The sequence below is a fragment of the Rana temporaria genome, chromosome 1 (assembly GCF_905171775.1).
Source record: "Rana temporaria chromosome 1, aRanTem1.1, whole genome shotgun sequence".
Classification (NCBI taxonomy): Eukaryota; Metazoa; Chordata; class Amphibia; order Anura; family Ranidae; genus Rana; species Rana temporaria.
This window is the reverse complement of record NC_053489.1, coordinates 577,096,453-577,108,904: the sequence shown is the minus strand read 5'-3', so window position 1 is coordinate 577,108,904 and position 12,452 is coordinate 577,096,453. Positions and strand designations below refer to the sequence as shown.

The 12,452-nt window shown below is 36.2% G+C and overlaps 1 protein-coding gene across 3 annotated transcripts in view; it reads left to right on the top strand.

The window, feature by feature from the left end:
* The first annotated feature begins 1,674 nt into the window (after positions 1 to 1,674).
* Positions 1,675 to 12,452, top strand: part of PDGFRA (platelet derived growth factor receptor alpha) — a 46,306-nt gene continuing 35,528 nt past the window's right edge. The window contains exon 1 of one of the 3 annotated variants that reach the window (XM_040334846.1): positions 1,675 to 1,845. The gene's annotated coding sequence lies outside the window, so the exon portion shown is untranslated. Of the gene's footprint in view, positions 1,846 to 1,875; positions 2,717 to 12,452 lie in introns of those variants that run through there. The other 2 variants (XM_040334848.1, XM_040334847.1) reach the window with 2 other exon arrangements.

Below are 12,452 nucleotides of genomic sequence, written 5' to 3'. Positions count from 1 at the left end.
CATCGTTGTTAAGGACGCGGCGGCCGACTTTCTGGCCCCCTCCTTAGCAACCAGTTATATACAGTGTAAAAAAAACGCAAATTGTGGCAAAATCGCCACAAAATCGCGATAAAAAACGTGGTACTTGCGTTTTGGATGCGGGTCCATTGAATTATATTACATGCAAAACACTGCTTTTTGCGAGAAAAAAAGTCCCCGACCCTTTACAAAAACGCAGAGGCACAACAATGCATTGATGTTAACATGTTCCATAGGAACCCATGTTAAAAAAATTCCCTGCATTTCTGCAAAATGCATCAAAAAACGCATTAGTGTGAATCAAGCCTTACCTAGAATTCGATTAGCTGAGTTAAACTAAAGGTTTAAATGGTTTAATTTAATTATTTAAATTAAAATATACATGATACTATACTACACACATGATACTATACTGCACAGCACTGACAACAAAAGCAGCTTTAAAAATGTCAGTGATTGGAACATTCATTTATATAAAAAAAAATTCACATTGAGTATTTAACAATACTAAATAAATTCCCTGAGCAGTGTTTGAAATCAAATACATATTGAAAAGGGATGATTGATTAGGTAAGTATCATACATGAGCATGTAACATATATGCATGTGTAATGGTCACCCTAGCAGCAACAAAAGTGGCATGTTGCCATGTGTCCTGCACATTGTTTAGAAGCAGATCGGTATCCTGTTAGCATTCCTCAGTAAAAATCTGCTCATACATTAGCCTCCAATGATTTCCTGAAAAAACATATGGAAGCAATAGTATGGCTCTGCAGTCACCCCAGCTGAAGATATATTAGTGAAAAGTAAGCAAAGAGCTGCTGCTGGCTATCTGCAAACCAACCAGGACCCCATGCACATCAACCGATATATGCTGCTAGCACATTCCCTGCTCTTAGTTTTACTTTACAAACACATGGGGGAAAAAAATATATAACTACAATAAAATAAAAAAAATAAAAAAATAAACACCCACACACAAAACAAAAACATGGTGTTATAATAAACATAAAAACATTTAATAACCATTAACACTGCATTAATAACTTTACATATTTATTAAGAGCATTTGTTACAGAATATAGTCAAATAATATATGTTGAAAAGCCCATTGTCCAAGTTGAAGTGTATTTTTTTAAACATATGGTTATGATTACTGCAAATCTCTAGTGCCTTGCTGTTTAATTTTGGAGCAACAGCGCCCCCTGCCAACCAAAACAAGGAAAGAGTCTGGAAACTTTCAGAGTTCAGCAAAAAAGAAGGGTGCTTTTTATAAATTAGATTTTATAATCCTGGTTCTGAAATATTATATGTAATTTAACCTTTTCTGCCTGATTTTGACCAGGATAGCCTGATGATATTCACAAAGCTGTGTCTCATGAATTTTATTCTGGGATGGATGGGCACACAAGGACCACATAGAACAAAGGACAAGTAATGAGTTTAGTTCTTTATGTGTAATGCTGTCCAGCCAGCAATGTTTATGGTAAAGCTGTCCAATCCACATTACAGCAGTGAAAGACTTGTTTGTAGCCAGGCTGTATAGCTGGAAGTGTTTGTGTATGAAAAAGTCAGCTAGACTAGGGGGAGGGCTTTATTCCAGATGCTGTCTCCTATTGTGAAGGAGAGGAGGAGGTCTGACATCTATGAGGGTGATTAGTTTTTTTTGGAAGGATGGGCTATTGCACTAAATCAATTGCAAGTTTCGGGGCTCCACTCTATTACAGCTCCATCTAGAAGAAAGCTGATCACCAACTCTCTAACACATCCACCTTTTTATTTTATGCAGCATAGGTTACATATTGCTATTTACTATATACTGAAAAGGTAAGAGTTTATCTGCTTGCATATAAATATTCCCTGCAATCATAATTTTGCTTGATGACATCATAATAGCTCCTTAAATGTGTCAGAACCCATAACTGCAAGTGGTAGACAACTTTTTTTTTGGGGAGGTGTTGACATCCTCCATCTTATTTGACCAATGAGGCGATATAATTGGCATCTGGGTTGTATTAGGCAGTTATAAAGTTTATGGTGGCTTCGGGTAGGGCACTGTGTAAAACCCATAATACTGATTATACTGTGAAGTGCCATTGGGTATGTAGATTGCTCTCAGAAGTCAGTTTTCCAGAGTCCAGGAATAGTTTGGCAGCTGCTCTTGGACTTGTATGAGCTTATGGTTGTTTGGGATGGATGTGAATTGATGTTGGTGGACATTTCTCCTTCAAGTCTACTTTGGGAACTTCCTAAGGATGTGGAGCAAGCAAACGGTTGCCACCATGATGGTCTCCTGCACCATGGATGTACAAAGAAGGATTGCCTTACTGGAGATGATTTCATGCTGGTGAAGGTCTGAGGAAGGACTACATTTGTGCGCCTGGGGCTCCTTTGGATGGTTCTTCTTTAAGGATTGCTTGTATTTTTCCTCTGGGGCACCAGCAATTCACAGCTAATGACAACCACATTGAGAAGGGGGAAGGCTCCTCCACAGTTTTGGAACGTGGATTTCTGGAAATGAGAGCTGGATTCCGGGGCTCGCTCAGGATTTGGGAATTGTTATCCAAGTGCACCGACATCAATGTTCAAATTGTATGATCTCATTTCAATTATATTTCTGAAAACGCTCAGATAACACGGATTACTTAATAATATTTGGAATTCTTGGGTATACCTTGAAAAATAGAACGGAAGAGTGGTAAGTAGCAAAAGTTATTGGTGTTGTATTGTTGTATATAAAGGTTATAGTTTGAAAGGAAGGTAAAGCTTGTTAATATTTGACTGATGTGATACGTTTGTGTCATGCAATTGATACTTTGTAAAGTACAGAGCTACAGTGACCTGGTTTTTATTTCACTGTTATCATAACCTTACTTTGTTACTTTCCCTCCTAGGTTATTATAACTTATATGATGTCCCATCCCTGGCTACTATATCCTCACTTTCCCTCCTTGGCCAGTATATCTCTACTTTGTAACTTACCCTCCTTAGTTACTATATCCTCACTTTCCCTCCTTGGCCAGTATATCTCTACTTTGTAACTTACCCTCCTTAGTTACTATATCCTCTCTTTCCCTCCTTGGCCAGTATATATCTACTTTGTAACTTACCATCCTTAGTTACTATATCCTCACTTTCCCTCCTTGGCCAGTATATCTCTACTTTGTAACTCACCCTCCTTAGTTACTATATCCTCACTTTCCCTCCTTGGCCAGTATATCTCCATTTTGTAACTTACCACTCTTAGCTACTATAACTTCACTTTGTAACTTTCCCTCCTTAGCTGGTAAAACCTCACATAGCAACTTTCCTTCTTTGGCTACTATTACCTTACTTTGTGTGTTTCTTTGGCTACTATAACCTTACTTTGTGTCTTTCTTTGGCTACTATTACCTTACTTTGTGTCTTTCTTTGGCTACTATTACCTTACTTTGTGTCTTTCTTTGGCTACTACAACCTTACTATGCAACCGTCATTCCTTCCTTGGCTACAATACACTCACATTGTAACTTTCCCTCCTTAGCCAATATAACTACACTTTGTAACTTACCATCCGTAGCTACTTTACCCTCACTTTGTAACTTTTCCATCTTAGCTAGTATAACCCTTATGTTGCAACTTCTTTTCATTGGCTACTATAACCTTACTTTGTAACTTTTCCATCTAGCTAGTATAACCTCACGTTGCACCTTTTTATCATTGGCTACTATAACCTTACTATGTGACTTTTCCTATTTAGCTTTTATAACGTAAATATGAAACCTCCATCCGCTCCTTGGCTACTATACTCTCACATTTAATCTTGGCTAGTAGCTCCACTTTGTGACCTTTTTTTCTGCAAAGTGTCTATAGAAAATGTCCCTCCTCCTGTGCTACTATAACCTTACTTTGTGACTTTCTCTACTTTGCTCTTATAACCTTATTTCAGCGACTTATCCTTCTGGGCTGCTATAGCCTTAGTCCTAGGCTACTATAGGTTTTCTTTGTAAGTTTCCCTACTGGACCAGTAGTACTTCACTATGAATTCCCCTGTGCTTTTGACTTGTGACTCCTGGACTGCTATAATGAGTTTTACCTCCTGAGCACTTAACTATTAATTCTTCAAGTGCGAGGTTTTCCCTTGAGCAGTAATCTGACTTAATTTTTCTCTTCTTATAATGTAAGATCATTTGAGTTTCCCCCCTGATATCCTATAACCTTTCCCACAATGTTTTGCACGTCTAGTGCTTGTAGTATTGCTTTATGTGCAGTTGTGCCATTTAGCATCTTTGACTGCCACTTGTTTGCATCCTCTTGCCATGTCAATTGTTTTTTAACAGTTAGTGGAGTCAAAGGAGTGAAAAGAGCTTTACATGTCATTTCCAGTCCCCTGCTGGGCTCCAGAGCTGTTAAATCTCCTGAGAGCCCCCATTCCTCCTCTCACCCTAGCTGCCCCCTCTACTCTGATAGGGAGACCTTGGTTGGCATTCTCTGTGGCTCTGGAGTCCATCACCGGTCGGAAATGATAAGGGTGACTTTTCACAGCAAGGCACATACTATGGGCTAGTGTTCTGGTGAGATTCTAGCATCAGAAGAAGCTCAGATTTATTGTGTTCAGCTTGGCAGGAACCGTCTAGTCATGGTCCAGGATATTTGGCTCTCCTGCTCTGTGTTGAACATTTTGGACAGCCTTTCTATAGGTTATCGTCCAAGTTACATTGCTCAACAAAATGATATTTTGCGGACAGCTTGTTTATTTATTTATTTATTTATTTATTTATTTATTTATTTATTGTCATGTTTACAAATGCATCTTCCTCTTGAAAAGATTGAGAAGATCTGGAAAAAAATGCTTTGGAAACTGTAAAAAAAAAGCAGTGTAAATAAGCATTGCCTCTCTTGTTGAGTGTATAAATAAATAGTACATAGATTGTGTGGCTGCTCCAAGGAGGTCAGGTTTGTCCCCAAACTTTCCCTGGAAAACAAGTCTTTAGATGTTCAGTTGTCATTGCTTTGGTTGCTGTCATTACCTGAACCCTTTCCCAGGCTCAACTGGAACTACTCTGCTTATAACAACTGAACTGGGAAGAGATAAGATAAGACAAGACTGATCTCATTGAGGTCTATATAAAGGTTTGGGAAAGACACAGAACATCTGTTTGTGGAATCATTTCTCAGACTTGCTATCCATTCACACCTCTTACTCCAGCCTGTTTTTCCTGCCTAGAGCTCATCCACAGTGTTATGTTATGTACATAAAGCTGAGATGATCAGATGGGCACTGTGCTATACATTGGTTATTGCACCAAGATACATAATATGCCCAACTTGGAAGGAGAAGGGGCAAAGTGGTGATAGTCTATGCATGTTATTAGGGGAGATTGGATTTGCAGTCACTATCAGAGATGTGACAGCAAGAGATGGGCACTGTGCTATACATTGGTTGCACCAAGACACATAATAAGCCCAACTTGGAAGGAGAAGGGGCATAGGGGTGATAGTCTATGCATGTTATTAGGGGAGATTGGATTAGCAGTCACTATCAGAGATGTGACAGAAAGAGATATTGAGAGGATAGGATTAACACTAATTATTTAGACAAGATAATTAGGGAGGCAGGACAAACCCCTGACGTGTTAATTAAATATAATCAAATAGAATTGGGAGTATAGTAAGTTGTCATAGGCACACATCTTGGAAGATGGCTTGGCACCAGCAGGAATAATCACCAGACATTGAAGTTGATTAACTAAAAGAGTAGTGACTGTTTACTTAGCAATGTTAGCTTATTAAATAACTTATTACCCAATCAAGTGCAAAGGAAATAAAAAAAAATAGCTTTTTTTTTTCTCTTTTTCAGGTGTGTGGGTGACTGAAGTGCTCACTCTTTCACATTATTTACTAAGATTAGTGAACTTTCACTTTGCTAAGTTAACAGTCTCTACTCCTTTAGTAAATCAACCTCATTGGATGTATTTGCATAAAAAAAAAAAAAGGAAAATGGGAGTTTTTTAGACATTGGTGGAGACATTACACCATGGTGGAGTTATAGGCTTATACATAAGACATTGTGTAATTGTAATATATAGATGTCATAGGGATTAGTATAAAGACATCTGGGGACCTGGGATGACCATAAAATCTTAAAGGAATGACATTGGAGTAGTTATGGAAAAAATAAACGATGTGAAGCTGGAAAAGCAGGAGTTGCTGGGGAGGTAACTGCATCACTAGAGAAGAGAAGATATTATTATTATTATTATTATTATTATTATTATTGTTATTATTATTATACAGGATGTATATAGCACCAACAGTTTGCGTAGCGCTTTACAAAATTAAAATTCGATTCAATACAAAAGGAATCAGTGGGCCCTGCTCCTTAGAGCTTACAATCTATGACATTTGAATATTTAATTATACACACGACAGGCTGATTTACTGAACAAAAGTGTTTTATGTCACACTCAAAATAATAATATGAGGCTGATTTACTAAAGGAGTTGCGAATATTCACTCAATAAATCGTGTGAATATTTACTTTAGTTATTCAATCATGTGAGAATCACTTTTTTGTTTACTTATTTCATGACTGGCTATTTAAAATAAACAACAAGTATTTCACATGATTGAACAATTTATTGAGTAAAGATTCTCACGTTTTTTGATAAACCAGTCTCAGATTTTTATTTTGATAATACCATAGAATGTAATGCTATGGGTTTGATCTACTAAAGGGGTTATGATTATTCACTTAGCTTAGTTAATAAAGTGAAGCTGTGTTAACCTTTACCCAATCATGAGACAGGATTTTGCCTTGCACATGATTGGATGATTTAAGCTTGTTTGATGAACTCAGTGAACATTCTTTTTGGTAAATCAGCCCCATTGTGCAGACATTTCCCATTGCTTATATAGGTAAATAGAGCAGCAAAAAACAAAAAAAGATAATGCATCATCATTTGTTGAACACCATTCATAAGTACAGACAACACAGGGACATAGATATACACTTTTCATACAGAGGGACATTTCTGATTCTCTCCATCTAGCTACTGGCTCTATGGAGATGGTTGCCTTGAAGACTTTTAATACATGCGTCCATATTTACTTCTTCCAAGATGTAATGACCATGCTAATGATACTGATGTATTAACGGATATTTATTGAATGCAGATGATTGTTTATTATACATTAGTAATATTGCCTGCAGTAACCTCTGCTCCCATTGAAGTGGTGTGTTCTGGTATCTAGGGGTAGGTCAGAATGTATAGGGGACACTTACTTGGCTCTGTGTAGATGCAGATGGAAATATTGTGTAAACAAATTGATGGTATCAAGGTTGGCTCTGGAGATTACCAAAGTCTGATAGGGAAGGAGACGCCAGATGACGGGTATGGAAGACATTATAGGCAGGCTACAATTACTCCCCCCTTGTTCCAGATGTGCCCTAGGAGGGGGGGGGGCTATGCACTATTCCTACTCTGGCTATGCTGGTAATGGGGGATGTGGACTGGCTCAGGGTGCTCTGGCTGTTCTGCAGATTCCTCTTTTGTGCAAATCTGAACATGTATGTGAAAATAAATGCCTCTTTCTCATGCCAGCTCATGATTTGTTAAAATAAGCTGGGAGAAATTCTTATTGTAGCCCATTGGTCTCATAGTGTCTCATAGTGTACAATGTTTTCAGCTGTGTTGTATTATTTCCCTAGCTCTGAGATGAATAACTTTGGGTGAAGAATTGTGAGAATAATTCAGCAGCAGATAAATGAAGATAGACATTTTGGCACCAGTTCAGATATACAGTAGGACTCAATAGACACACACACAATATATATATATATATATATATATATATATATATATATATATATATATATATATATATATATATATATATATATATATATATATATATATATATATATATATATATATATATATACATAAGAAAAACAAATGAGCCAACATTGGCGTGGGCAGCTTGACATGATGATAAAGGGAGGCAGAGTTGGTTTGGGTGGTGCCTGACGGATGTGCAGGATAAGGCTGGAGCCACAGTCCAAAGGGTCCCTGGAGAGGACTTTGGTGGACTATAAAGCCCCATGGGTCTCTCTTACAGTCTTATGCTGCCCCCTAGTGGCCATTATCGTCATCCTAATAGCCGAACTGCAATGAACGCACAATTTTGAAACAGGATTTATCTATAAAAACGCAGTTCGTTTTTATTGGATTGTAATGTCCTTGTAGAAACCTTTGCAAACTTGACAGATGGCTTTACAATAAACATTTTTTTTTTCAAACAAATTCCCTTGTCGTGAAATTAGTATATAATTCGCATTTAAAACCCAATAAAATCCTTGAAAAAAAATATATATATAATTCCACGAATAATAATATATATTCTTTTACATTTTATTTATTATGTATTTATTTAGCTGATGCCTACAATTTCGATCCAAAATAAATATATGCCACCAAACTAGATTTATTTGGAGAAAACTAGAAAAACAGTCAACATTTAAGATAATTATTTAGGAAATCAGCCTTTTATATCAGATTAGCAGGGAGCAATTTTTTCATTTTCGTTTCGTACAAAATGAAGATGTATATACAAATTTTATATATATATATATATATATATATATATATATATATATATATATATATATATATATATATACACACACACATACACAAATGTATATATATATATATATATATATATATATATATATATATAAAATTTGTATATACATCTTCATTTTGTACGAAACGATACACACACAAATGTATATATATATATATATATATATATATATATATATATATATATATATATATATATATAGACATATTTGTATATATATATATATATATATATATATATATATATATATATATATATATGTATACAGAGCTTTTTTTCTGAGAAAATAGGTGCAGGAACTCAACCACGACCCCGTTCAGATTTCACAAACAGTAGAAGGGTCCTAAAGGTGCAATAAATACCAGGATTGCATTGCATACAGAGCTGTCACTTGTAAACACAGAAACCAGACTTCTGTGTTTACAAGTGATTGTGGTGAGCAGGCACCAAAGGGTCTGAGCCAGAGGTGGTGGAACTGAGTTCCCCCAAGTTCCCCCTGAAAAAAAGCCCTGTATGTATATATATATATTTATTTATTTATTTATTTAAAGGGAACCTTTTTAAGCTTGTGATACATTTGTCTTACATTTCTACATAAGAACTGCATCATCGTGGTTAAACACCCGATATTTATTACACCATTTATTCACAGTTCTGTTTTCACTTTCAATAATATCTTATCTGGTCTTGATACGTTTGGCTAGTAAAACAGTGGATAATCTATTATTATCATTATTATTATTTTTATATCAAATCTGTTTTGGAGGACTCCTGAAATTTTTCATATAAGAACTGTAACTTTTTTTTTAAAACTAAAAATAAAATGGTAATAATAATAATAATAATAATAATAATAATAATAATAAATCTTATTATTATTATTATTATTATTATTATTATTATTATTATTATTATTTTGTACTTGGGCTGCTTCCTTATCTATTGAGACAATGCCCACTTCTTCCTATACCTTTTATCTGTTATTAGGAGTCTCATTAATTAATATAATGAAGGCTTTCTTAGGATTGATCCCAGGCACTGTGCCTCATTGGTATAGAAGGTGTCTGTTATGTCACTTTGCCCCCCTGCCTGGACCAGTGGCAAACCCTGGTGACCCCAGCTTCTAACTCTGGAAAATAAATTCCGGTGTTTTGTCAGCTGGGAGAGACTTCAAGCAAATCTTAACTTCTTACCTTCTGTTCAATCCATTTACTACATCTTCAAACCTGGCTGGTCTCTGCTGAATGTTTAAAGTTCTTATATGGGGTCAACTAGACACACTGTGGTATCCATATGTAGCCATTGTACATAGAACTTCTGTTTTCATGATGTTCCCATGTTTTACCTTTGATTGATGATTTGCTTCTGTATTGTCTGTTTTACTTATAAAATGTTACAATGGAGGAAAATTCAGTTTGGTAGACACGTTGATGACAGGGGAAACCTATAAACAGTTCATATAGGTATGTGCCTGATTTACAGAAGGGTCCTTCACATCCTAGTTGGTGCTCACATCAAATAGCCAAACATATTTCGGAGAATCCTCTGTGAGCTCCACCAGATCTAGTTGTTTTAAGTGGATATACCCCTTGTAAAGCACTGTACAAACTGTTCATGGTATAAATTGTGTTTAATAATAACAATAATAATACAAATAATAATAATAATCATAAAATCTTCTGCTTCTTCTAATTATTATTATTTTCAATAATTCTTTATCAACCCCAGTGATGTGCTTATTAAGAAAACCAAGCACGTTTTCTGTATTGGTATTATTTAATTGATATAGTATAGTTAATTTATATATTAAAGGATCATCAGTACAGTACATGGATTTACATTAAATGCAGGCTGCAATAACAATTTGTAATTTAAATTATAGTCACGATTAAGCTTATCTGCATGAATGAAATGACTACAGAATAGATATGATACAAGGGGTCTTTCAGATGGTTAAGAAAGAGCATCTGGATCCAGCTTGTCCACTCATGTGCATGTATAGTGTACCACTGCCCTCTAGTGGTAAATATATATATCGCACACTAGCAATGTAAAACGAAAGGTGGGTTATTTCAGCAGTAGATTGCTCTTGTCAGTGTGTTTTTTTCCACTGCTCATGACATTTTTTCCCAATTACATTTTCTATCCAAAATCCTAAAAGCTTTTTAGCATACATTATTCAGAGTGATCTCAGCAGTCGTGTTTGTAATCTATTTAACAATGAAGACATTGCAATGCTATGTAGAAGTCAGGGGCGGACTGACCATTCGGGCACTCGGGCACTGCCCGAGGGCCCCATGCTACTAGGGGGCCCCATCAGGGTTGCCAGCCTCAGTAAAACCAGGAACAGTATGTAAAAATCTGTGTTTTTTTACATCTGTCCCTGAAATGTCCCTTACCGACATTCTTTTGGTCTAAAAATCCCAAGATTATAGCTGCCTCGTCTCTCCAGTACCTTCTCAGTGTGTGTATGTATACTGTGTGTGTATATTGTGTGTCTGTATACTGTGTATGTATACTGTATGTGTGTGTATACAGTACTGTGTGGCCCTATAACCTTTTGCCTGGGGGCCCCATAATCTCCTATTGTTTTGGGGCCCCATAATCTCCTATTGCCCGGGGGGGGCCCCAAAATCTCCTTTTGCCCGGGGGCTCCAAAATCTCCTTTTGCCCGGGGGCCCCAAAATCTCCTTTTGCCCGGGGCCCCAAAATCTCCTATTGCCCGGGGGCCCCATAATCTCCTATTGCCCCATGAGTTGTCAGTCCGCCCCTGGTAGAAGTAAAATCCGAATGCAACATAACACAGAGAAATTGCTGTCATGCACACAGTGTCAGTAAAGTTTCTAGATATTTCTGAGATAATTACTTTTTTATTTTACATTGTTTTTTCTAATTACAATATTTTCTTATTGTATTTTTCCAAATGGACGAGTTCTAGTTCTATCTATGAACAATTACAAACCCACATGCTTTCTTATGAAATATTTTAATGATTTGGTAACAAACAATATGCATTTTATAAAATGTTCACTTTCCAAAAAGCCTTCCTTATATTTCAGTTATCCTAGTTTCCTTTTATTGCCCAATGAAAAAAAATACCTAGCAGCAATAATAAAAATAAATTTCCTTTGCATTTTCTCTAAATTGGTCCCATTCTGGTGTGATTATTCCACACTGGCATGTGGAGCACTTTTTGTAATAAAACTGAATCTGCTAGTATTCCGTTAGACAAGAGTTTTCACTGCTTGTTTTTTATGTTTTAAAAAAAAAAACATCACAAAATGATAAGTCTGAAAGGTAGTGTATAGTGAAGTAACAAGGTAAAATTCAGTAAACCATAGCAAGCAACCAATCGAATTTCTCCTTACCAAAACAACTACAGGCTCTGCTAGAATTTGGTGCAGCTGTGCATAGAAGCCAATCAGCTTCTAACTTCAGTTTGTTCAATTAGGCTTTGATAATAAAACCTAGACGCTGACTGGTTACAGCTGCACCAGATTTTGTGTGCCCCCGTTTTAGTATATCTCCCCCATTGTGTTTATGTACACCAGGGATAAGCAATTAGCGGACCTCCAACTGTTGCAAAACTACAAGTCTCATCATACCTCTGCCTCTAGGTGTCATGCTTTTGGCTGTCAGTGTATTGCTATGCCTCATGGGATTTGTAGTTCTGCAACAGCTAGAGGTCCGCTAATTGCATATCCCTGATGTACACTATTTCTTTATTTATTATAGTCAGATAAAAAAAAAATCATTATTTTTATTTTATTTTACTATAAAATACTGAATATTATTATTTCCCTTTA